The sequence below is a fragment of the Bubalus bubalis genome, chromosome 9 (genome assembly GCF_019923935.1).
Source record: "Bubalus bubalis isolate 160015118507 breed Murrah chromosome 9, NDDB_SH_1, whole genome shotgun sequence".
Classification (NCBI taxonomy): Eukaryota; Metazoa; Chordata; class Mammalia; order Artiodactyla; family Bovidae; genus Bubalus; species Bubalus bubalis.
The window spans coordinates 79845562-79871998 of record NC_059165.1 but is presented as its reverse complement, the minus strand read 5'-3'; the positions used below and the strand labels follow the sequence as shown (position 1 = coordinate 79871998).

The window sequence follows — 26437 nt, the reverse complement described above, 5'->3', positions numbered from 1 at the left end:
CTTCTTTAAATTCAGTAGAAGTGTTGGAAGGATGCCGTGGCTGAGATCAAGCTAGGAAGAGAAAGCCAAGTCACGTCAAAGCCAGCTGGTATCCTCCAAAGTGACAGCAGGGGACGCTGCAGGAAAAAAATGCAGGCGGAGTTGCAGCCTTGCCTCAGAGGAGAACTTCATATGCCATGAGGTGAGCGCCTTGGCAGCACTGGGTTCCAAGCATATGAATTAATTTCTATCAATTTTTTTTTGTAGGGGTGACTAAAAATGACCCTCTCCATTTTTAAGTCTTGTAACTCCTTTTTCCACTTAGATAGACTGACTTACTGACCAGCTGGTCCCCAGCTGGTCCCTGAAAGCATGAAACCCAATAAACCAGGAGGCAGAGACATTGTTCTCATTTATACCATCTTTGGGGACAATTCTGTTGCACAAATTCTCAGGGGTAACCTGAGGGTCTTGAGACCTTTTGGAATATAAGATAAACCCCCTAAGGAGAGACCCAGACCCTCATCATTTACCCTCATTGACTCTGTGGCTTTTCTCACATTGCTATGTGGTAAAGGTAGGAGTCGGGGGGCAGGGGGCAGGACCTTGTTGATTGCCAGACAGGACAGTCAGATACTTGGTCAAAGATATCAGAGTAACCAATTCCAGGGTCACTTAGCCAGTGATTGAAGAGTTAATAAATTTCCCAAACAGCTTCAGACTCAGAGAAGAATCTGGAAATGCTAAGAATCAGACTCAAAGGGTAGCACGATAAAAGAAAAAGCTATTCCATGGTCTGTGTTAATGAGATCACCATACGAAGTTTTCTCAGAAAAGGTTTTCCAGAGGCTTTACAGTTTTTTAAAATTAATTAACATTTTACATTCAGCTTCCCACGGATTTCACATCTGCCACTGATTTTCTTACTAATTGGAAAAGCTGTTGGTGGAGGAATTGTTAGATGTTTGTACCATCCAAATTAGGGCATAATTAGAAGGCGGGGTGTAAACTAAAGAGAGGCAAGGCTAATGAAGCCGTGTTTACAGTAACAGAGGACTCTTCCTTCTCATAGATGCCTGAGCTCATTTCCACTAGAATCCTATGTGAGTGTAGGTACACATCCCTCTTGACAGTTGGCTGGTTGCTGTTTGAAACCATACAGTCTTCAGAGAGAAGATCTGCGCTCTGAAATCTTTTAACCTCAAAATCCCACAGAGAATACAATAGCCATGTAATACCTGTTCCCAGGTGTAATCAGGTGAGCCGGCAGACCACTCCCATTACTATTGAACAGTACTTTGGAATGCTTCTTGATCTATAGCTTAGAGAGTTTTTACACTCTGTGGATGCTCCAGCCTGGCAGGGGTCAAACAGGTCCAGGCTAATAACACAGACAGCAAGGCAGGGGCCGAGTTGAAGGTCCTATGACCGCAGTGTAGTTCCTGCCACGACCGCTCAGCCGTTTGTATGATCTTACTTAGGATACTGAAGACAGCACGCTGATTCAATTTAGAACAAATAAGGAGTACAAGCTGTTTGTCTAACATATAGCAGTCGGTCTTAGAAGGTAACAAGAGAAACATAACGTATTGGGTTGGCCGAAAAGGTTTGGGTTTTTCTGTAAGATGGCATGGAAAAACCCAAGCGAACTTTTTGGCCAACCTGGTATTTCCCCAGTCCACAGAAAGTAACTGTCTAACTGAAGAGATAAAGTAGATATTGCAAATCAATACAAGAGAGGATAGGAGTGGCTGGTCAAATTGAGGCCACTGTGAAGGTTTCCGAAGCCAGAGCCCCTGCCCCTGCCTTGTTCAACAGCAGTGGCATTGATGAGCACCCGGAGCCCTTGAAGAAAGGTGGAACTCCCACGGGATCCCTGCTTTCCTGTGGTTCTGGTACTTTTGTGCAAGGAAACTGCCACTGCATAGACTGCCACAGTCACGTCATGGGGGTCCCTTCCCAGACGATACCAGTCGTTGCACAGCACTGCCATCCTGGGGAATCCCTGTCCACTGTCAGTCAGACCGTCCCAAAGCCAACTGCAACTTCCATGGCGACGTCCCTGGTCCTCTAAAGCCTGCGGAGCTGCGCTCTATCTTCTTGGCTTTGACCACACCCATAAGCTCATTCTTTGATTCAGCACTGGTTGGGAGAGTCTCTGCAATGACCTCCGCCTGCTTACCATGTTAAGTGGTTTGTACAGAGTTCCATAGGCCTGGTTCTTCCTTAGGCCTGGGTGGTGTATCCAAGGTCTCCAGGACCAGAGAGGTAACACAGGGGGTTGTAGAGACACTGGAAAACCACAGGGCACAGGCTCCTTCTATAGAAAGCAGCCACCACTCGGCTCCGGCCACATGGAAGCGTGGATGGGGCATTGCCAGATCTTTCCGATTTTGCAAGAGAAACTGGAACAGTGGATGTATACAGGAAATTTGCCAATTTTGGAAATGTTCAAAACAAATTCAAAACTTTCAAAAACCACAAGTCAAACAAAAGAACACACACACACAAAACTCATACTGTATTCATTCTACACGTGGCCCAGATGGAGTCTGCCTTAGGCCGATGATCCCAGTCTCCAAAGATATAAACAGAAAGCGCCAAAAGAATCGAGAGATGGGTGGTTTTGATGTCAGCTTGGGGAATCCTGGAAGACTGAAAGAAGAAAGACCATGATAATCCAGTTGCTTTGCACCAAAGACATGCTCTCTGGTGTTCTGTTTACTACTCACCCTTCCCATTATTAAATTGTTTTTTTTTTTTAAATTATGAAATATTTGTAATTTTGGAAATATTCTGCTAATATAGGGCCCTATTAAGTCTCTCTGTCCTTAGAAAGCTGTTCCTGGTAGTTTATGCATGTTACTTTATGATGTTGGGATAGAGGTAAATAAATCCTTGAGGCAAAATATATTTTCAAAACTCAGGAGTTTTAGCACATATCATTTAAAAAAAATCTACAAGAGTGACATCTGCTAAAACAACATTTACTCTCTGAAAACATATCTGTAGCTGAATGTTGACTTTGAGGAACTGGAAATGCCTCATTTTTACCAAGAGTCTGTATATGAAATAAGATTACTTTGACATTCTGAAGATAGTTATGAAATGTTCATTTCTATGATGATGAAGTCATGCTTCTGTAACAACCTGCATCTTTTCTTATATAATATTTTTAAGGGAGAGAGCTGCTTTAACATTTTTATAATGATCATGATTACATGCTAGAGAAAAGTGATTTATTTTTCATGGTATGTTTAAAATTTTATTTTTCATTAAAAACTTAAACTGAATTTGTACAGAGCAAAATTCACCCTGTTTTGTGTATAGCTCTATGAGTTTTGATAAACACACATAGCTATGTGACCTCTATGTCAGTTTGATGTCATAAATCAAATATTAATACAAAGACAGTTTACTGTCTCACATACAGGTGGCCAGCAGGCACATGAAAATACGCTCAACATTGCTAATTATTCAGTTCAGATCAGTTCAGTTGCTCAGTCATGTCCAACTCTTTGCGACCCCATGAATCGCAGCACGCCAGGCCTCCCTGTCCATCACTAACTACCGGAGTTCACTCAGACTCACGTCCATCGAGTCAGTGATGCCATCCAGCCATCTCATCCTCTGTCGTCCCCTTCTCTTCCTGCCCCCAATCCCTCCCAGCATCCGGTCTGTTCCAATGAGTCAACTCTTTGCATGAGGTGTCCAAAGTACTGGAGTTTCAGCTTTAGCATCATTCCCTCCAAAGAAATCCCAGGGCTGATCTCCTTCAAAATGGACTGGTTGGATCTCCTTGCAGTCCAAGGGACTCTCAAGAGTCTTCTCCAACACCACAGTTCAAAAGCATCAATTATTAGAGAAATGCAAATCAAAACTACAATGAGACACCTCCTCGCACTGGTCAGAATGGCCATCACTAAAAAGTCTACAAATACCAAATGTTGGAAAGGGTATGGAGAAAAGGGAACCCTCCTATACTGCTGGTGGGAATGTAAATTGGTACAGCTGCTATGGAAAACAGTATGGAGATTCCTCAGAAAACTAAAAATTGAGTTGTTGTATAGTCCAGCAATCTCACTCTGAGGCATGTATCCAGACAAAACTATAATTCAAAAAGATACATGCACCCCTATGTTCATAGCAGCACTATTCACAACAGCCAAGACATGGAAACAACCTAAATGTCCATTGACAGATGACTGGATAAAGATGTGGCATATACATTTACAATGGAATACTACTCAGCCATAAAAAAGAATGAAAATTTGCGATCTGCAGTAACATGGATAGACTTAGAGATTATCGTACTGTCAGGGGAGTTTGTAATTTCCTCGGATATGTCTCGCTGCATCAAAAATATGAAGTGACCAGTGGATCAGTGTTACAGCTCAGTTTTATTTGGCAAGCAAAGGAAAATACACCCTCGAGACTTGAAGACAGGCTGACCCAGAAGACGTGAAGAGAAGAGAGGCCCGAGACTCAATTTTGGCTCCTCTTTTTCTGTATTTTTTTCTCCTCTCCCTGAGCCTGCCCTATGTAAAGTGGGCTAGCCAGGAGGCTGTTTGCGTCACCTGAGGTCCTCACTCCAGTCCTCGGACCTTCCTTTGTTCTGTTTTCGTGGGCTTTTCCCTTCTTTTGTCTTTTAGTCACTGCCATTCTGGACTCCTTTTTCCTGTTCTAACTACCTAACAATACTAAGTGAAGTAAATCAGAAAAAGGAAGACAGATATGATATGATATTATGTGTGCATGGAATCTAAACTATGACACAAGCTTATCTATGAATATGAACAGACTCACAGGCATAAAAGAACAGAGTGTGGTTGCCAGGGGAGGGGTGAGTGGGGGAGAGATGAAGTGGGAATTTGGGGCTAGCAGACACAAACTATTGTATATAGGATGGATAAACAAGGTCCTGTTGTATCTCACAGGGAACTATATTTAATACCCTGTGATACACAGCAATGGAAGCGAATGTAAAAGAGAATGTATATATATGTATAACTGAATCACTTTGCTGTAGAGAAGAAATTAACACAACATTGTAAATCAATGATGCATGCATTTGTGTTCGGCTGGTCAGTCCTGTCTGACTCTTTGTGATCCTATGGACTGTAGCCCACCAGGCTCCTCTGTCTGTCTGGGATTTTCCTGGCAAGAATACTGGAGTGGGTTAACATTTCCTCCTCTAAGGAATTTTCCTGGCCCAGGGATCAAACCCTAGTCTCCTGAGTTGCAGGTGGATTCTTTACCAGGGAGTCACTGGGGACAGTCCATAAATCAGTGAGACTTCAATTTAAAAAGAAAAAATAATCTCAAACCTCGATTGTTTCAATTAATTCTTTTCACTCATTCAATCATTTAGCTCCTAAAATGGACCAGGCATTGAGAATACATGGCCCCAGCCTTCAAGGAGTTTTCTGTTTTTTGATGAGCTGGGTATCTTAAAAGTGACAATGCAGTAAATAAAATAAACTGCTGTAAGGATATCTATACAAATAGCATCTCATTTATTCCCTTAACTAATAGAATCTGATCCACCCAGTAGGATCAGCCCCCCTGTTAAGCATTGGGAATGTAACTATGGGCAAGGAGAGCTTGGAGCAAGCTCAGAAGCCAGCCAGCCAGCCAGGAATTGGATTTGGAATTGGATACAGAGAGGTGAGTGCCCTGCTGGGGAAGAAAACAGATCTGTGCGAAGAGCACAGGGGCTACATCTCTTGTTGGGAGCAGAGGAGAGCGTGTGCTGGGGCAGACATAAAGGCTCTTCCTGAAATCCTTGTGCAATTCCTCCAACACTGCCTACATCTGGAGGGGCTGAGGACATCTCCACTGAGAGACACAGACATTGCCTAGTAGATTTATCACTGGTTCATGATGGAGAAAATGGATGAGTGAGCATGTCCACTAAACTACAATCCAAGAAAGCTTCTGTTTTTCATACTCCTATCAGGCATAGATAAATGGCTATCTTGCTAACAGGGAGGCCATGATACATGCACAAGCAGAGCCCAGAAAGCCATTTATTAGGAGGGGGAGGACAGAGAACAGGCCTGGGTGTCTGGTACCAGCAGCCCTGCTCAGTCCCCTGTTGGCTCAGATCCAGGTGCTGATAGCCTGAGCCTGGGCCTCTGATGAAGTAGACATGGCAGAGTTCACTCCCAGCCAGCCATGGGGAGCTGGGATAAGAGGGTTACCCCAACAACCCCAGGGCAGGCAGGCAGACAAGGGTCAGAAGGCAGCCAGGACAAAAGGTTCCCTGGACTGGAATGCTTGGTTTTGTCCAGAGCCATTGATATCTTCAGTATTCTCCGCTATGCTGGGCAGTGTTCCTCAGCTAACAAAGGGGATGGTTACTTGTTTTTGTTTTTTTCTTTTTTTGAGGGGGGCATGGTGGTTGGTTCCACATGTGACATGCAAGATCTTTCCCAACTGGGGATGGAACCTGTGCCCCCTGCACTGGAAGCATGGAGTCCTAACAACTGGGCCACCAGGGAAATCCTAACAGTTCCTTTGAATGATGCATGGAGTTTTTTGTCCTGAATTCTGTGGCCTGTTCACTCCCATCTCTTCATTACAAATGAATGGAGATCTGCATCTCAATAAGTTCCATTCCCTTTCATCCTCTTCAGCCCCAAGCTACACCTATGCAGTCTCATCTGTGTTTCTCTGTATATATAGACGCCGAATGCTTTGCAAAGCTTGAAGTCAGGTTTAGAGTCAGATAAGTGGGGAGGTGGGGGGGTGGGTGGGGCAGATTCTCAGCTTCAGCAATACTGACATTTTGGGCCGGGTGATTCTATGCGGTGGGGGTGGTCCTGTACATGGCAGGAGGTTTAGCAGTGTCCCTGACCTCTACCCACTCGATGATCACTGCTCTCCCTCTAGGTACAGCAACTCAAAATGCCCAGGTACTATCTGGAGTCATTAATAATTTAATATTAGTAAATATTCTGTAGGGGGCAACATTGTCCCTTTTTGAGAAACACTCAGGTGGACCTGCATTCTAATCCTGGTTCTGCTACTTATTAAGTTTTTTAGGATCTCTGAATCCCAGTATCCTTGTCCATAAAATATTTTCTATGGCTGGTAAAATAACTGGAAAATTATATGGTTGATTAATTCCTGTTGTGTGGAATATCTTCAAAAGGCCACTATTATTACCATTTGAGTCCTCTATGAATTTTCCTAAATTTTTTTGGTTGTAATTCCAGATGTCTGGTGACTAAAGAGTTCAAAAAGAACTGTGGAACTGACAGGAATTTCCTTGGCTCTGTCTCTGGCCATGTAAAGGAGCTTGGCTTGGGTTGTATTACCTAAGAGTATAGTTTGGAGTCTCTCTCTGGGAAAGCTGCTGTTTTCAGCATTCCTGTAGAATGGGATCAGCAGCCCTGTGGGCATAAGAGACTTCAGTCTTGTTACAGCCGGCTCTGGGGTTTGAACTGCCTCCTTGACTTCTCAGTATAGGCATATAAGTCACTGATAGTTCCTGAAGCCAAGGTTTGAATCCACAGCCTTTGGGATTCAGGGCTCGGCACAGATGCAGGGTGATTTAGTAGTAGAGTTTTAAAATGGATTGTGAAGAGGAAACTATTTCTTGGAATAAGTTATAATTTTAAGAAAATGACCTTTTAGCCTTGCTGATCAGGGTTTAAGGAATGTTCCTTCTTTCCCTCCATTCACCTCATATTCTCTTCACTTTCTCTCTCATTTTGAAGTTATGATGATTTTAATACAATGACATTGAAAAGCATCCTTCAAGAAATGAACATTCTTCTATTGACCAATTTCTAAGAAAAGGGAAGTGGAAGGAGGCATAGAAAGAGGAGACAATATTTGTGGTTTATCAATATGAGGTAACATATGAGTCATTCCCTTCCCTCTTTTCTCTCCCCACCTGCCCTTTCCCTCTCTATAAACACCTTTCTATTTGCTCTAGGACCAGCTATGCATAATGATACGTACTGGCTTAGGACATAATAACTGAAGTAAGAATGGCAAAATTAATTGTTTAATTACATGGGAGTGAGTCACAAGTCAAACATAAGTGTACTCTTCAGTTGCACACAGATTTTGGTTAAAGTTTTATTTCTTTGGAAGAATATGAGTGTGGCATACCTGGTACCTAAAGAGGAATATAAGACAATCTGGGTACCCAAGAAGTAGAGAAACTAATTGGGAGAGAATAAATAATAGATCTATTGATAAGATTAAACTAGAAAATTGACTGAAAAGAGATGAGAACAATGCTCACATAGAGTAAGTGGTTACAGTAACAGATTTTAGAAGAGGAGGAAGCAGAGGGAAGAAGAGGGGAGAAAAGGAGGCAGGGAGGCAGGAAGAAAGGATCCTATGAAATAGCATATGTTAAATGACAAATGAGGGCCACAGATAATTCTTTAGGAATTTAGAGAAGATTCCAGGACATGGGTTATTCAGAGAAAGCTCCTTAAGGTAAACATGGAGAGATATACGAAATGCTAAGCAGTGAGTAGAAACAGAGGTCTCAGTTTAGCCAAAAACAAGTATTTCTAAGAGATAAACACTCATTAGGAAATAGTCTACCAAACATGAATTCCTCTGAGTTGCTACAGTTCTCTTCTGAGCTCCTTGAAATATCAAGCTAATGAACGGCAATAAAGCCCATTGCCTCTTAGTGTCTTAAAATGTGTACTTTTAGATCATAGGCTTAAGATTTGCCTATGTAGTGAGTATTCCATGTCTGATGAAAACACCAAAATACATCTAGGAAAGGGGCACAGCTATCTTCCCCAAAGGCAACCAAAGAGCTGAGACATGCCCTTGCTTACCCACCCTAAGGTGGAAGCCAGCAATTTCTCTCACTACCTGCTGCGGAAGTAGTAGTTCCTTATATGGTTCCTAAGTTTACCTCTTTTGGACTCTCAGATTCATCCCTGAACATCTAAAACATTCCAGTTCTCATATGAAGAAAAACATGGCCAAATATTTCATCTACCTATTGGCTGGCACTGTTGCTTCTTGCCTGAATATTCATAGGTTTTCAGAATCTATTGGGATCCAGTCTTTATTTCCATTTAGGGCAAGAAGAAGGAGGATGTTCCTAGAAAATGAGATGATAGCAAGCCTGGACCCATCAATGCGAGGCTCTGTGTGAGGTCAATAATTTGGAATTCCTTCAAATGATATATTCTTTTTTTTTTTTTAATTGGGTATAGTTGCTTTACACTGCTGTGTTAGTTTCTGCTGTACAACAAAGTGAATCAGCTGTATGTATACACATATCCGCTCCCTCGTGACCCTCCCTCCCATTACCCCGGCCCAACCCACCCCTCTAGGTCACCACAGAGCGCTGGCTGAGCTGAGCTCCTTGTGCTATATAGCAGGTTCCTGCTAGCCATCTGTCTTACACATGGTGGTGTATATACATATCGACCCTAATCTCCCAATTTGTCCCCCCTTCCTCTTTCTCTATATCTTTGTCTCTATTGCTGTCCTGCAAATAGGTTCATCTATTCCACTTTTCTAGATTCCACACTCATTCATTAACATACGATATTTGTTTTTCTCTTTCTGACTTACTTCACTCTGTATAACAAACTCTAGGTCCATCCATGTCTCTACAAATGACCCAGTTTCGTTCCTTTTTATGACTGGGTAATAATATATTCTTTGTGTATTTGTTTGACCTTTACTCAGAGGAGTGGGGAATTATTGATTTTTTATTAATACAAGTTGTGTAATTTTTTTTTTTAGTGCTCAAAATTAAGACTCGATCATATGTGAAGTAGGTAAGATTACTTATTTTCTGTTGCCTTAGAATTTCCCCCTTTTGGACTGATTTCTTGGGAAGCCTGTTATCTAAACTTTAGATGATAAAACAATCCCTTATTCTTAGTAAACAGCTCTCTGGTGCAGTTGTGATGGGCAGACAGCCCTCTGATAAGAGTAGTATTTACAGTCTACTTGAGAAGTTGTATACTTTGTGAAAAGCGGGACCTATTTATATTTTGCCATCATGATCTGTGATCTGGATGGCAACCCGAATTAATAGGTATTATGTTTTCTTTTCAGTGTTTTCTGCCCTGTTGGCTGAGCAACTGGGTATAGCCTTTGGAGGTGCCAGGGCCAGTTGCTCTGGGCTCCTCTCTGGCCATTCCGAGGGTTCACTATTTAGGAATTGCTCACAAGTGACTGGTCTCCCAATGATAGGTAATTCCATTGCAACCCTATCACATATTCCATGGTTTTAAAAATTACAATTATGTCTCTCATTTTGTACTTTTCTCTCCAAATTGTATTAGTCATCCTATTCATTTTGAAGATGACTAATCCTGCTTGCAATCTGCTTTTACTCTGGTGGTCTACTTTATGTTTGATACTGGGAAAGTACAATGTCATAAAGACAGTCTTCGATTTCAGAAATGTAGGGGGACTCTAAGCTACCTTGAAAACCTTCTGTGGAGTATGGCGGGGGGGCGGTGGACAGGACAAATTATACCTCTGTCCTTGGAAAATCACTTAAATTGTTTCTCCATTTCCTTCAAGGCACTGTAACTCTGCATGATTTGTTCCTCGTTTATCTCTGGCCTCTCCTCCTATCACTCTGCCTCATCCACTCAATATTAGTCACAGGGCTTTACTTTATGTTCCTTAAAAACGCCAAGCTAATTTCCAAGTCAGAGGGTTTTTTTGGTTGTTGTTGTTGCTGTCATCTGGAACACTGTTCCCAAGTTTCTACCTAGTTCACTGTCTTACTTCATTTAGGTGTCCAGTTCAGCTATCCGGAGAAGGCAATGGCACCCCACTCCAGTACTCCTGCCTGGAAAATCCCATGGATAGAGGAGCCTGGTAGGCTGCAGTCCATGGGGTCGCTACGAGTCGGATACGACTGAGCGACTTCACTTTCACTTTTCACTTTCATGTATTGGAGAAGGAAATGGCAACCCACTCCAGTGTTCTTGCCAGGAGAATCCCAGGGACGGGGGAGCCTGGTGGGCTGCCATCTCTGGGGTCGCACAGAGTTGGACACGACTGAAGTGACTTAGCAGCAGCAGCAGCAGCAGTTCAGCTATCACCACCTCAGAGAAGCCTTTTGTAACCACTCTGTCTAGGCACGTCACCAGTCTCAGACTCATTCTCTAGCATCTTAACTTTTCTTCTTTGATATCACTATCTGATGTTCCCTGGAGAAGGAAATGGCAACTCACCCCAGTATTCTTGCCTGGAGAATTCCATGGACAGAGGAGCCTGGCGGGCTACAGCCCACAGGGTTGCAAAGAACCGGACACCACTGAGCGACTATCACTCATCTGATGTTACATGTATGTGTGCATGCCTGGTTGTGTCTGACTCTGCGACACCCTGGACTGTAGCCCACCAGGCTCCTCTGTCCATGGAATTTTCCAGGCAAGAATACAGGAATGGATTCTACTCCAGGGGATCTTCCTGACCCAGGGACTGGACTCCTGTGTTTCCTGCATTGGTAGGCAGATTCTCTACCATCGCATCACCTGGGAAGCCTATTTGATATTATAGAATGTATTATTTTCTTCTCTGGAATATAAGTTCACCTAAGCAGGAGTTTTCTGTTTTACCTACCTCTGTGTTTCTAGTATTGTATCTCTAGGGCCCCAAAGAGGTAAATTTAGCTACAGTTTAAAGGGTTAATATAAAGGATATAGTAGGTAGTTACCTGGAGAAGGAAATGGCAACCCACTCCAGTATTCTTGCCTAGAGAATCTTGTGGATGGAAGAGCCTGGTGGGCTGCTGTCCATAGAGTCGCACAGAGTCAGACACGACTGAAGCGACTTAGCATGCATGCATACCTTGGAGGAGGAAATGGCAACGCACTCCAGTATTCTTGCCTGGAGAATCCCAGGGACAGAGGAGCCTGGTGGGCTGCTGTCTATGGGTTTGCACAGGGTCGGACACGACTGAAGCGATTTAGCAGCAGCAGCATGTAGTTACCTAAAGAACACAACCCCACAATGAGAAAAATTTATGGCCACCAGCTTAGAGAGTAGGTAGACAAAAAGACGTGGTATTGCAGGGCAAGTTTCTGGCTCTTTTTGATTCCTGGCTTATAGCAGGGGCTTAACATTATCTATTCTTGCATAAATCATTAAATGCCTCAAATTAAGAGTTGGAACTAGATAATTTCCAATGTCTTCTCTAGTTATAAACTTTTACAAGTCTTTAAGATCTTAGAATTGTCATCAATTTAATGAAATAGGATGTCTTGGGAATCCCTATGAGATCCTAGACTAGGGGAATTCCATCAATATCGTATTGACAAGAGAGAATGTTTAGGGAAGTAATAAGCTTGTGTCTCTTTTTTTCTTTTCCACTGGAGTCAGGAAGACAGAAAAAAGAATCAGAGTGTTTTCAGAAGGAAACTGGGCTAAATGATGGTAGGTGTGCTCTATGCTTTCCAAAGTGCCCCCGCTGGTCAATGTGGAGAGAAGTTTAAGAGTTAACAACCATCACCAGGGCTGTGGGCAGAGTTGTAGAGAAGGTCAGACTAGAGATCTGCATTCCAATCCACCTCTTCCTTTCTGAGTCCACTCTTCACCCCATTTATTGTACTCTAGCTACTGAATTTCCTCCTGCTGCCATTTGCCTTCTAAAGCTTCCCCCTTTCTGACTGGACAAAGATTTATCTTTGGATTTGTCTTTCTTTCTCAACCAAAAAGAATTCCAATTCCCTGGTTCTCCTGGTAGCCCAGTTGATTAAAAACTTTTATATTAAATGGTCAATAGGACCTAAAGAAAACCTGAAATTTGAAAAAATGATCTAATGTCTTCCTGGTTTTTCTAGGACCTGAAATTCATGGAATTAGGAATGCTATCTTACATATATGTGTCTTACACACACACACACACACACACCCTATTCCCCTGTTTAAATTACTCTTCAGGCTGCTGCTGCTGCTAAGTCGCTTCATTCGTGTCCGACTCTGTGCGACCCCATAGACGGCAGCCCACGAGGCTCCCGTCCCTGGGATTCTCCAGGGAAGAACAGTAAATATAGGCTTGCCTTGGTATAAATCCCAAGTGACCAATAACGGCCATCTACACGCTAGGAGTAGCATATACATGCTCATATATATCCTGATATTCATGGGTTTGAAGATACAATCTTTGACGTTTTTCCAATCAGACCAAATGAGCAAATAATGGCTTTCAGAGAAAAGGATCTCCTAACCATTGCAATTTTTATGGTCTTATAGAACAGACTACAGAAAAATGTACTCTGTGATTTCACAGGATAATTTAGTAACAATCCCTTATAAGTCACCTTGACATGCTGCCAGAGTAGAGATCCTCATTCTCACTCACGAGAATGAGGAATATCATCCCTCATCCTGGATCCCGGGGACAAGTGGGATGATGAGTAGGACGGATTTTGCGTCTATGTAACCTCTCCTGGAGAGTTTTGAAATGACTGAAGGGAGAGGGCCTACGAAAAGACTGGAGTTTAATGTGTCACAGAGCCCTGGGATGATAAAAGTGACATCATTTGTCTTTCAAGATCCTTACATTTGAAAAAAGGCAGTTCTTTAAAAAGTGAGACCAGTGCCCAGTGGCAACCCTGGACATGAGGAGGAATTGAATTTCAGTACAGAGCAGGAAATGGCAACCCACTTCAGTATTCTTGTCTGGGAAATCCCATGAACAGAGGAGCCTGGGGGGCTACAGTCCATGGGGTCGCCAAAAGAGTCAGACATGACTGGGCAGCTAAGCGACAACAGAGCCTTGGAGCAGTGACTCAAAATCCAGTGTGGCTGGGGTGTGGGCGGTGAACACAGCACAAAGCACTGTGGCATTTGCCTTGGATGTAAAGTAGATCTAAGGCCAGAATTTCTCAGGAAAAGGCCCCCAAATCTGCATTTCTAATGAACACCCCAGGTGATTGTGATGCACAGCCAGATGTGGCTGGGGAGCGGACAAGGGCTGGGGAATGTGTGTGTTGATTCCTAGAATCATAGGGACTATGTTCCCTCAGGAAAGGTTCTGCATGAGTTTGCAGCAGGGGCTTACAGCACACACAGGGTCTTGCATAGCGGTGGGGCAGGAGTGGGACAGCCTTTAGCAAATGATTTTTTAAAATCAGTTTATTGAACGCACTGAGGTATCATTTACATACAGTAAAATGCATAACTTTTATTAAACAGTTTGGTGAATTTTGAAAAAATGTATTCATCTGTATAACATCCTAATCAAGCTATAGAACATTTCCAACAGATGTAACATTTTCTGCATGCATTTTCTATGCAGTTAGTCCTCTTACTGTCTGGATCCACACTCCCCACAACCCCTATTCTTGTTTGCATCAATTTAGTTTTGTCTGGTTTTGGAATTTATATAAAGGAATCACACAGTATATAGTCTTTCCTGTCAGGCTGTTTTTGCTCAGGATAATGTTCTTGAGATTAAACTACATCTATGAGTAGTTTTTTCCTTTCTATTTCTCAGTAGTATTCCATTGTATGAATGTGGATGGACACGTGGGACTTTTCCAGTTTTGTGCTATTATGAATAAAGTTTCCATAAATGTTTTCTATGCTTTTTTCCAAGCTTTTTGTGGATACAAGTTTTCATTTTTCTTGAGTAAATACCCAACAACAGAACTGCTGGCTCATGCAGTTGGTACATGCTTAATGTTGTAAGAAATTGTCCATTTTCTGTACCATTTTGCATTCCCACCAGCAGAACCTTTAGAACACTTGGTTTTGTCATTCTATTTAATTTTAGCCTTTCCAGTGATTATGTGGTGTCTTGTTCTAATTTGGATTTTCCTGATGACTAATGGTGTTGAGGATTTTTTTCAAGTGTTAGCTATGTATATATCTTCTTTTGTGAAATATTGGTTCAAATATTTTGCCTTTTTGGGGGTTGTTTGCTTTTCAGTAATATAAATATAAACATGTGCCTGCATGCTAAGTTGCTTAAGTGTCCGACTCTTTGCAACCCTATGGACTAGAGCCCGCCAAACTCCTCTGTCCATGGGATTCTCCAGGCAAGAAAACTAGAGTGGGTTACCATGCCTGCCTTGAAGGGTTCTTCCCAACCCAGGTTTCAAACCCAGGTCTCTTACGTCTCCTGAATGGGCAGTCAAATTCTTTACCACTAGCATTACCTAGAAGCCTCAAATATAAACATAAGAAAATAGAATTATTTGTATGTTACTTGCTTTGCAACAATAATTATCAAGAACATCTTTCCATTAAATAATTTTTGCAGCATTATTTTGTTTTAATGTGCATAGTTTTACATACTATGGATGTATCATACAACACTTATGTAAACCAAGATTCTATTATTGGATAACTTGGTTGTTTCTGATTTTTCGGTTGCAAATTGTTTTGATAACTGTTTTCATATAATAATCTTTGTGCAACTAGGTTTTTTCTTTGTATAATTTTCTGTAAGTGAAACTATTAGGTAAAGGTAAAATAGTGAAACTATTAGGTATCCTCTTTCAAGGCAGTTTCCTGTTTTAATAATGACTTTTTCTTGGGCCTAAGCCTATAAATTTTGCATGATGGCCATGTATAGGTGTATGCTGATTTACCATCCCAAAGCATTGTTACGTGGTGTCTGCATGCAGGCATTGAAATTTCCTAGTGTCCGTGACTAATATTTTATCTCCTACTTCCTTCTCCAAGAAATTCTAGACCTCCATCTGGTAACCTATCAGATTTTAATCAATACTTCCAAAAGGAAACTTCACTTTTCTGAGATTCAGAACAGAGATCTTCTTCTCTATGATTTAATAAACAAGTTTTTCTAGGTTTTTCTAGTTTCTTTAGAACTCTGCAAACATATCGTTCATTCATGATGCAATTACATTGGGATCAAATGATTAATGTGGGATGTTCCCTATTTCCATACTTTACTCAGCCAAAGAGAATTATCAATTGACCAGATCAATTTCCTGATTCTTTTCTTCTATTAGAGAGGTCAGGTCAATCTATATCATAAAGTAATGTGGAGAAGAGGGGAAAGGCAGAGAAAAGGAAAATGGTGTATTCAGAGAAGTTATGAGGAATTGTGGATTGAAATGCTCTGCCCTGGCAGCAAGTGTGAGGAGGGTGGGGTGGAAGACGAAAGACGGTTTTAATAACTGTTGTTATGGTCTTCGAATTTGGATATGCTTTATGGTTTTTAAGAAACATAAGGGTTCGAGTTATTTTGAAATTACTTTTGGCTGTGGGAATATATTTCTTGACTGCAACCCGGTTCCAAGATCAAACTATGTCTGCTCCAGGTTTATAAAAGTTATATAGGCTTAGGAATAGGTTTTCCTTGTTCATATCCTTTTAAAATTGTGCTGTGATTGTGTTAGTTTGCTGTTCATGAGATGGTAAGTACTGGACACCTGTTTAAACAGATTTAAGACTGTTCCTTCTGGTCAATAGTTTCACTGTGTGCTTTTTTAAAAAAAAAACAACAAAAGACAAAACCAAACCAAGACAATTGAGACATAAATTTCTGTTCTCCTTTTCTGTTAATATTTTTTATTCTATGGTTTTTCTGAGGTAGGGAGTCCACATTAAAGGTCAAAGTGCTTCTGGCTCTAGGGTTTAATTTCTTAAACACATCCCAGGTCAACTGGAGTGCTAGAGTTTATTACTTTTTAAAAACCAAACCCCTGCCAAGTGAAAGGAGAGAAGGGTATGTTTAGATGAAAGTGCCTGATGTTCAGATTCTGCAGTTTGTTGACATTTTATTGCTCAATGCAATTTTTCCTACCCTTCAGGGCATTTTGCTTAATGGTTTCACAAGAAACCAGTATGATGAGGCTTCAAAGCAAGCCCCAGGTTTTAGCAACAATGCTCTTATTCCAGTTTATATGAGACACATGTCCAAAACCTTGTATAAATCTGAAGTTTTTCTCATAAATACTCATGCCCAGAAAATATGGTAAGCCATGTTAACAAGCCATATTAAATATCACACACTAACATGGAAATAAACCAGGCACTCCCCATGTAATAGATTTTTTAGAGGTTGGGGGGGAAGAGAGGTGTACTTAAACTAGATTTTAGATGTACTGCAGTAAATTTATTCTGGGCTCTCTGTCACCAGTGGTCTGATAGTGCTAGCTATTGGGTATTAATCTTTCATTAAGAATTAGCTGTGTTGGTGTTATGCCTTAAACATCAAATTATTACAAATACACTAACAAGATGATGGATGACCCCAAGAAGTCTGCCCTTCATAGGTATTTATTCATGAGTATTTATTCCATAGGTTAAGGGAAACATGAGCAATTTATTACTTTTAAAGTGGTTCTCATATTAAACCACATACATACCAATAAAACATGAGTTTATGAGGGGATATATAGTTTTACGGTTAAAAAATGAAGTGCCAGTTCTTACACTTAGCACTTGAAGTAGTATCTAATTCCTTTTTACTATTATCTGCTTCAGAAGCTGACTCTTTGCCCTCTTTTTATATTTGCACTGGATCAGATCCTTGTCATGGTCAACAGGCTTAGTCCTAAAAGGACCATTTCTGGGAAGGTAGGCCCACAGAAATGAGTAGGCCTGGAGGAAGAAAGGCCTGGCATTAATGGTTGTCCCAACCTAAAAATAGTTACTGACAGGGATTGTGGCATCTCATTCTCTGGAGGTTTATTAAAGAAATACACCTTTTCTTCTGTTTGGAATGGTACCCTTGTGCTACGTCTAGCAAGCACTGGGAGGCAAAGGGTCTCTCAGTTCTCTGCCCAGCATACCATACTTTTCTTTTCTTTTTTTTTTTTTAATTTATTGGCATATAGTTGCTCTATAATGCTGTGTTTGTTTCTACTGTGCAGCAAAGTGAATCAGTTATAAATATACATGTGTTAGTCTCTCAGTCATGTCTTACTCTCTGTGACCCCATGGACTGTAGCCCGCCAGGCTCCTCTGTCCGTGGGATTCTCTAGGCAAGAATACTGGAGTGGGTTGCCATTCCCTTCTCCATAGGATCATTCTGACCCAGGGATCAAACCCAGGTCTCCTGCACTGCTGGCGAATTCTTTACAGTCTGAGCCACCAGGGAAGCCTATATATATGTCCCCTCTTTTTTGGATTTCCTTCCCATTTAGGTCACCACAGAGCAATAAGCAGAGTTCCTTGTGCTACACAGTAGGTTCTCATTAGTTATTAATTTTTATTGATAGTATCAATAGTGTATACTTGTCAATCCCAAACTCCCAATTCGTCCCATCTCCTCTGATTGCTGCTGCTAAGTCACTTCAGTCGTGTCCGACTCTGTGCAACCCCAGAGACGGCAGCCCACCAGGCTCCCCTGTCCCTGGGATTCTCAAGGCAAGAACACTGGAGTGGGTTGCCATTTCCTTCTCCAATGCATGAGAAAAGTGAAAGTGAAGTCATTCAGTCGTGTCCGACTCTCAGCGACGCCATGGACTGTAGCCCACCAGGCTCCTCCATCCATAGGATTTTCCAGGCAAGAGTACTGGAGTGGGGTGCCATTGCCTTCTCCGTCTCCTCTGATTACCCACCTGGTATTACCCACCTGGTTTCTTCTCTACATCTGTCTCTATTTCTGCTTTGTAAATAAGACCATCTATACCAGTTTTTTCCGAGTCCACAAATACACATTAATATATGATATTTGTTTTTCTCTGATTTCACTCTGCTTTTTGATGTGTTTATTACTGAAAAGCAGAAGAAAGGGCTCTCTAACCAGAATAAGAAGATCTAATAGCAGGCAGGGTGCTTCCCAGGTGGCACTAGTGGTAAAGAACCCACCTGTCAGTGCAGGAAACATAAGAGACACAGGGTTGATCCCTAGATTTGGAGGATCCCCTAGAGAAGGAAATGGCAACCCACTCCAGTATCCTTGACAGCAGAATCCCATGGACAGAGGAACCTGGCAGGCTACAGTCCATAGGGCCTCAAGAGTTAGACGTGACTGAAGTGACACACACACACACACACACACACACACACACACACTAACAGACAGAGTGGGTAGAGTCACTCTTGGCGGATAGTTTCCAGCAGGGTAATCCTTCAGGAACTAAAGTCAGCCAAACCTGCAACATTTAGGAGACTGTGGGGTCTGAACTCCTGTTTAGGAAAATGTTAATATGTTCTTGAAACTCCATCTGACAGCCATTCTGCAATACTCATTGCACAACAGAGGAAATTTTCAGCCCTGGTTTTAAATTTTCTTCTCTCTTGTGGGCTTAGGGATGGACCTCAAATGTTATTTTAACTTAGTTTTCTCCAGGCAAGGAGATTTACTTAATTAGGTAGCCAATCAAGAAACCCATTGACTGAGCACTGGGTGGACTGCAGTCCATGTGCTCCTTATGGTTTGTGGTGTGTCTGGAAAACAAAAGGGGCGCACGAGAGGATGCCCAGCCATTTAAAATGTCTAGGAGGAGGCTGAAGGAAGTGCAAACAAAGTAAGGATTTTAAGTGTCCACATGCCAAGATAAATTCTGGTAAAATGGTTCTAAAATCAGAGGTGTGATTTTGCTCAAGAATTCATGTGGAATGCTGCTCTTGTACATACAGGAAGAAGGAAGCACTTTCCATTCCCTTCTGATGACTCTGAAGCTTAAGGATGAATTGCTTCCTCCTGGAGACATCATTGCAACCCAGCAATTGCTCGGAATGTGAAATCACGGGATTTGTCTTGCAGATGTGTCTGCAAATCCAGATAAACAGGGAGGGTTTGCAGCCATGACGTCAGGACTCCATTTAGACAGGCTACAGTAGAATGGTTCCTGTCTCCTTGAAGTCTTCACAGGTTTTAGAGATTGGCTGTGACAATAAATCCTGCCTGAAAAGGTGCCTGCCTCCCCCCACCAAGAGGCAACCACCATCAATAACATAATGATGAGTAACTTTCAATCTAACTTATTATTTATTCCCTGCATCTGCTACACACTGCCTGTAACCAACTTAGGAAAATTTTAAATAGCTTTATAAGTACATCTCTCTCAACAGAGACGAATTTAAGGGAAATCAATGCTACAAATAACAAGAGATAAGTTGAGTTATTTGTTGGCATGTTCTTTGTGTTAAATTAACTCAAATATGGAAAATGTGAAAGCAAAAACTGGGGTGAGAGAAGGGAAGTGTGAATTATTCACCTGTGAGCAGCAAAACTTTTGCATAAGAGATAAGAGATGCAAAAAAGGAGGCTGGAGCTTAACGCAGGATGGAAACTCTTTTCCAGTTCTTTTTGATAATTTTTTTCTTTGAACTCAGGTGACATGTTTTACCTGTGTTACAGGGTGAGTTGTTCAGTTTTCATTCCAATCGCAAAGAAAGGCAATGCCAAAGAATGCTCAAACTACCGCACAATTACACTCATCTCACATGCTAGTAAAGTAATGTTCAAAATTCTCCAAGCTAGGCTTCAGCAATACATGAACCGTGAACTTCCAGATGTTCAAGCTGGTTTTAGAAAAGGCAGAGGAACCAGAGATCAAATTGCCAACATCCGCTGGATCATGGAAAAAGGAAGAGAGTTCCAGAAAATCATCTATTTTTGCTTTATTGACTATGCCAAAGTCTTTGACTGTGTGGATCACAATAAACTGTGGAAAATTCTGAAAGAGATGGGAATACCAGACCACCTGATCTGCCTCTTGAGAAATCTGTATGCAGGTCAGGAAGCAACAGTTAGAACTGGACATGGAACAACAGACTGGTTCCAAATGGGAAAAGGAGTACATCAAGGCTGTATATTGTCACCCTGCTTATTTAACTTATATGCAGAGTACATCATGAGAAACGCTGGGCTGGAAGAAACACAAGCTGGAATCAAGATTGCCGGGAGAAATATCAATAACCTCAGATATGCAGATGACACCACCCTATGGCAGAAAGTGAAGAGGAACTAAAAAGCCTCTTGATGAAAGTGAAAGTGGAGAGTGAAATAGTTGGCTTAAAGCTCAACATTCAGAAAATGAAGATCATGGCATCCGGTCCCATCACTTCATGGGAAATAGTTGGGGAAACAGTGGAAACAGTGTCAGACTTTATTTCTCTTGGCTCCAAAATCACTGCAGATGGTGACTGCAGCCATGAGATTAAAAGACGCTTACTCCTTGGAAGGAAAGTTATGACCAACCTAGATAGCATATTCAAAAGCAGAGACATTACTTTGCCAACAAAGGGTTCGTCTAGTCAAGGCTATGGTTTTTCCTGTGGTCATGTATGGATGTGAGAGTTGGACTCTGAAGAAGGCTGAGCACCAAAGAATTGATGCTTTTGAACTGTGGTGTTGGAGAAGACTCTTGAGAGTCCCTTGGACTGCAAGGAGATCCAACCAGTCCATTCTGAAGGAGATCAGCCCTGGGATTTCTTTGGAGGGAATGATGCTAAAGCTGAAACTCCAGTACTTTGGCCACCTCATGCGAAGAGCTGACTCACTGGAAAAGACTCTGATGCTGGGAGGGATTGGGGGCAGGAGGAGAAGGGGATGACAGAGGATGAGATGGCTGGATGGCATCACTGATTGATGGACATGAGTCTGAGTGAACTCCGGGAGTTGGTGATGGACAGGGAGGCCCGGCATGCTGTGATTCATGGGGTCGCAAAGGGTCGGACACGACTGAGCAACTGAACTGAACTGAACTGAACTGACATATTACCTCTCCCTGTCCCACCAGCTTAAGGGAACAGAACATGGCTTTTTGTGATATAACTCAAGGCAGAGAAGGGAATAGACTCTTTCAGGACAAGTTACAGGAGACATATTGAAACATACCAGCACCAAGTTCATCTTTGCCAAGGAAAGACCCATGCCCCTCCTCACTTCCACCCACAGGATTTTACGCACCATCCTGCCCCCACTGTCCCACTCTCCCTAGGCAGGGGGAGTAAAGAAAGTTAAAAAGGAAAGAAAATCCCAAGCTGAATGCTTACCCCAAGAGGAGGCTGAACCTTGAAGAGGGTGAAAGAGTAAAAAGGGGAGGCTCTAGGGATGAAGGTCAAGGAGTATCTAAGGCAGCCGTCAAAATGGGATTAGATGGGCAAGGAGTCATTGAGGGGCAGGCCTGGGAAGGATGAAGGGGGTTGGAGCAGGAGCAGGCAGAGAGAGCCTTCAGACTGGCACATAGGGCTGACACCTATGCAGGGAGAGAGGCGAGGAAAGCCTCAGACTGCAGAACATTCTGGAGGAAGATCTGGCCAGGTGAGGGGAGTCTTAGGCCACAGCCTGCCCTAAGAGGGGCTCCCGGGCAGAAAGAGATGCTCTGACTCTGATGCCTTCGCTGTGCTCAGTCTCCAGCTAAGAAAGCACAGGGAAGTGGGGCCACAGCTGAGCTGAAGGAGCTCTGCACAGCAGGGCATCTTGAATGGAGGCCTGCAGGGTTAACTGCATGGCCACCACCAGGGGGCGTCCATGGTGCTGACCCAGGAGTGCCTGCAATGAAGGCTCTGAGCAGCTAGGATTCAGGTCCCAAGAAGGTGAAGAAAATAGAGCTCCATTTCTGAAGCTCTGCCTACCTGTCTCTGTGTTAGAAAACATACATTGCTTGACCAAGTTAAGGGCTGACTGAACGTTTGCCATGATTCTGAGTCAGATAAACTACCAGTAAGACCATTTGGCTGTGGACACGCACTGCTGTGTTCAAATATGTGATTCACATTTTGACCCTTGATACACAGCATGGGGACTGGGTAGCCAATCACTGTACCTGAGGATATCTGTCTGCTTCTACTGAATGGGAACTCACAGGGCACAAGCCTGGCCTCAGCCAAACCAAGAGTGAGTTCTCCCTGCTTTCAACAACAGTGGCTGTGGAGCACCACCTCCCCCTGACCCCCAACACACACACATTGTTTCGTCTTGCACTTTACATACGTGTGTGTGTGTGTGTGTGTGTGTGTGTGGTCTCTCTTGTCCTAGATCAACAATGAGAAACTCGAGGTGACAGTTTCTCTTATTCTTTGAATCAGTATTGCCTTGCACACAGTTGGTGTAAGTTTCAACCGCAGTTAGAGAAAATGAATGGACAGGATTGGGGAGACCAGGGGTAGGTAAGTTGTGCAAAGAACAATAGGCACATTTATATTTATTTCAGCCTACTTATTTTCAGAAGATCTAGGGTGGCTTATAGTAGTGATATGGCACAACTATTAAAAAAGGATAAAGATGTAAGACCAAAGAATGAAGGTAGAGGTGAGAAAAGCTATATACAGCTGGCCCTCCATGGTCATGGGTTTCACCAACTGCAGATCGTGTACTGAGTTACCAGCCACAGTCAAATGAATCTGAGAATGCAGAACCCACGAACATAGAGAGCCAACTATGGGACATTAGCATCTGTGGGCTTTGGTATCTATGGCGGGTCCAGTAACCAATCCTAAGTGGACATCTAGGCAAGAATCTACTACAGAAAAATAAGCTAAGGACTGCTACTGAGGTGGAATGCAAACTTTACTTTTGACCTTTTCCTGGCAGGCAAGACAAAAAGGAAAACACAAGTTATATAAGGTTCTTATTAGCTAATAAAAAGAAGCATGCCAGTTTTTCTATAGAAGTAGATTTTTTCCTAACACTAACTCTAAGAAGAATTTATTTTATGGCCCCTAACAGAGCCATTGACTTTTTAAATGTATGATGGTTTCAATAAGAATTTTATAAAAAAAAAAAACATAGAAACTTTTTTCTTTATGGCGATTTCTTATATTAATTTTTGAGAAATGCCATAGTTCAGAGATGACATTTCTTTGGGGACTTAAGATGTAGTTCAGCCATCAGCAGTGAAATAAGGTTGCTGGATTTCATCTGGGGCCATAGCCTATAGAAGGACTCTAAGAAAGGTACTTTACATAATAATGACCACAGGCTACTATATTAAGTATCAACTTGATATGATTGGTAAACAAAGTTGTATTCAACTAGAGTATAACTTTGGTTGCACTTCTTTGAAATTTGGCTAAATAGTTCTACCATGGCATAAGCATTCTGATTTGACATTGGGTCATAATATGGGCTTCCCTGCTGGCTCAGTGGTAAAGAATCCACATGCCAATGCAGGAGGTGCTGGTTCGATCCCTGGTCTGGGAAGATACCCTGGAGATGGAAATGGCAACCCACTCCAGTATTCTTGCCTGGGAAATCACAAGGTCAGAGGGGCTTGGCAGGCTACAGTCCATGGAGTCACAAAACAGTTGGACATGATTTGGCGACTAAACAATTTTGTCATAATAGTCTAAATTCTATGTACACACAATGATTTAAAATTGATTCCAGTAAGTCCCAAACTCATATTAAGAGAAATTGCTCCAGAGGATGTGAAAAGTGTTCTAACAGTCCCCTGGTTTACCAATCAATTTAGATACATAACATATTTAAACATGTTTCCTTTGTACTCTGAGATTCTTCAAAGTTTGAGCAGACTAATAATATCCTGTCATAGTCTGAGTTCCCTGGTACATGGGGTTTGACCTGGAGATTAGTGGGCAGGAAGTCTCTTATAAATGGTTCTTGGGATTAACAGGGAAGGGGAGTTGGGGGTACCGAATAAGGCAGGGGAAGAAGCTGGGCCAAGCCCATGGGGAGCTCTGGTGCTAGAATGGCTTTTTGGAGTTGTTTCAAGTTGGGTGTGGGGTTGAGTTTATCTATCCCAACACTGAACAGTCCTTAGATACAGGTGCCCTGGAAAGGGGCATGCCCTTGGGCAACGTGCCTCTCTTCAGCTGAGGGCAATCTCCAGAGAGGGCTCATGCCTGAGGTCTCTGGCCCAGGAATACTGCCAGCAGCTGGGAGAATAAATCCTCTGTTTCTGAAGGCAGTGCATTACAACATGTTATGAGATTTTGTATGCACAGTTTACCAAACTAGCAAAACCTACTTTAATCCTGAAGTGCAGCCAAACATCTAGACCTAGTGGTGGAGAGAATACAATTTGTGAAATGTTCCTTTATCCCAATGAACTGGATGTATACTCCTTATTTCACACGATGAGTACATCAATTAGGTCTTCTTTTTGGCTAGTACTACCAGAAGCCAGGTATCAGTGATTTAGTCAATGAAAAGAACTTATTTTGCTCACCTAGGTAATATGCAGGACAGTCCAGGGCTTACATGGTGGCTGCATCTCTTTCCTTCTCTTTCATCCTTGGCACGTGACTTTGTTCTCAGGGCTGTGAGGCACTGCTCTACCATAGAGGGAAAAGTACTGGGGCAAAGACAAGTGCCAGACAAACGTCTTCCTTCACACCATTCTCTAAAACTCCACTTCACCATTTTGGAACTTCTCAGGAGGTGCCAATGGTGAAGAATCCATATGCCAATGCAGCAGACACAAGAGATGCGGTTTCCTTCGGGTGGGGAAGGTCCCCTGGAGGAGCAAATGGCAACCCACTCCAGGATTCCTGCCTGGGAAATCCCACGGACAGAGGAGCCTGGTGGGCTACAGGCCACTGGGTAGCAAAGGGTCAGACACGACTACGCACCCACGCATGCACGCTTGATTTCTACTGACGTTTCATTGGCTAGAACAGAGTCACATGGTCATTCCTAATTTCACAGGCATCAGGGAAAGTAATTTTACTGCAGCACATTTGACTTCTCTTAATTAGGAAAAAGGGAGAAAGGATACTGAGACAGGAATAGTCTTGCCACAAAAAATAGTTTAACTTCTTCATTCCTTGTTCCTGACTGGCCGAACGACTCCAGAAACTCATTCCACAGAAAGAACAAAAAAAAATATATTTTTAAAATACAAGTAAGATGACAACACAACAGATTGCTATACTTTTCAAATTTAAGTTTAACTCACATTTTGCACATTACATCAAAAGCAACTATGCATATATTACCATAGATTTATGGTTGTAGTTCCACTGTTAGGGACAGAGTTGTATACGTGATAGGTGTCAGTGTGTGTTGTGTAAACAAAGGAACATATCTGGCACACGATACAGCACTGTACTGGGGAGTGAGCTCATAAAACACATGCATCTTGCTGGCACGTTATGAGGAGGCCCTGCAGTAGTGGTTGGGGGACTGGGTTTTAGTCTTTGCTTCATTGTGTTTTATCTTGGTGATTGCCACTGCCAGATGGGTAGCTTTCTGATGATTTGATTTCTATAAACAAGGATTTTAGGAAATTAGGGGAAATAACAATTGAAAAGCTAGCCACATTATGATTAAGCATAACAGGGCAAAGACCCCATCCTTTATGGAAAAGTTCTTGTTCTGTCTTCTACGTGAATCAGAAAAGAAGCCTTGCTTTCTATAATTATATGATTTATAAATTTCCTACATAGGCAACTATAGTATTGAATATGATTTTCAGTTTACAGGCATATTAAACCTAACAGTGCAAGGACCCCAGTGATACTTCCCTAGACCTAATAATCTTTTCTCCATACCTATCCCAGGTGTAGGGGTATGTCATTCTTTCCCTCTCCTTGAGGAAGGGTCTTTTTCTGTCAACTTATCTTCTCAGACATTGTCTCAATAGATAGTACAGAG

The 26437-nt window shown here is 42.3% G+C and overlaps 1 long non-coding RNA gene across 1 annotated transcript; it reads right to left on the bottom strand.

The window, feature by feature from the left end:
• Positions 1–244: 244 nt before the first annotated feature.
• Positions 245–25437, bottom strand: LOC123335105. Its single transcript, XR_006553442.2, has 2 exons — positions 25011–25437; positions 245–2634 (listed from the first exon to the last, which is right to left on the bottom strand). It is a non-coding gene; the product is annotated as an uncharacterized LOC123335105 (long non-coding RNA).
• Between the last annotated feature and the right edge of the window lie 1000 nt (positions 25438–26437).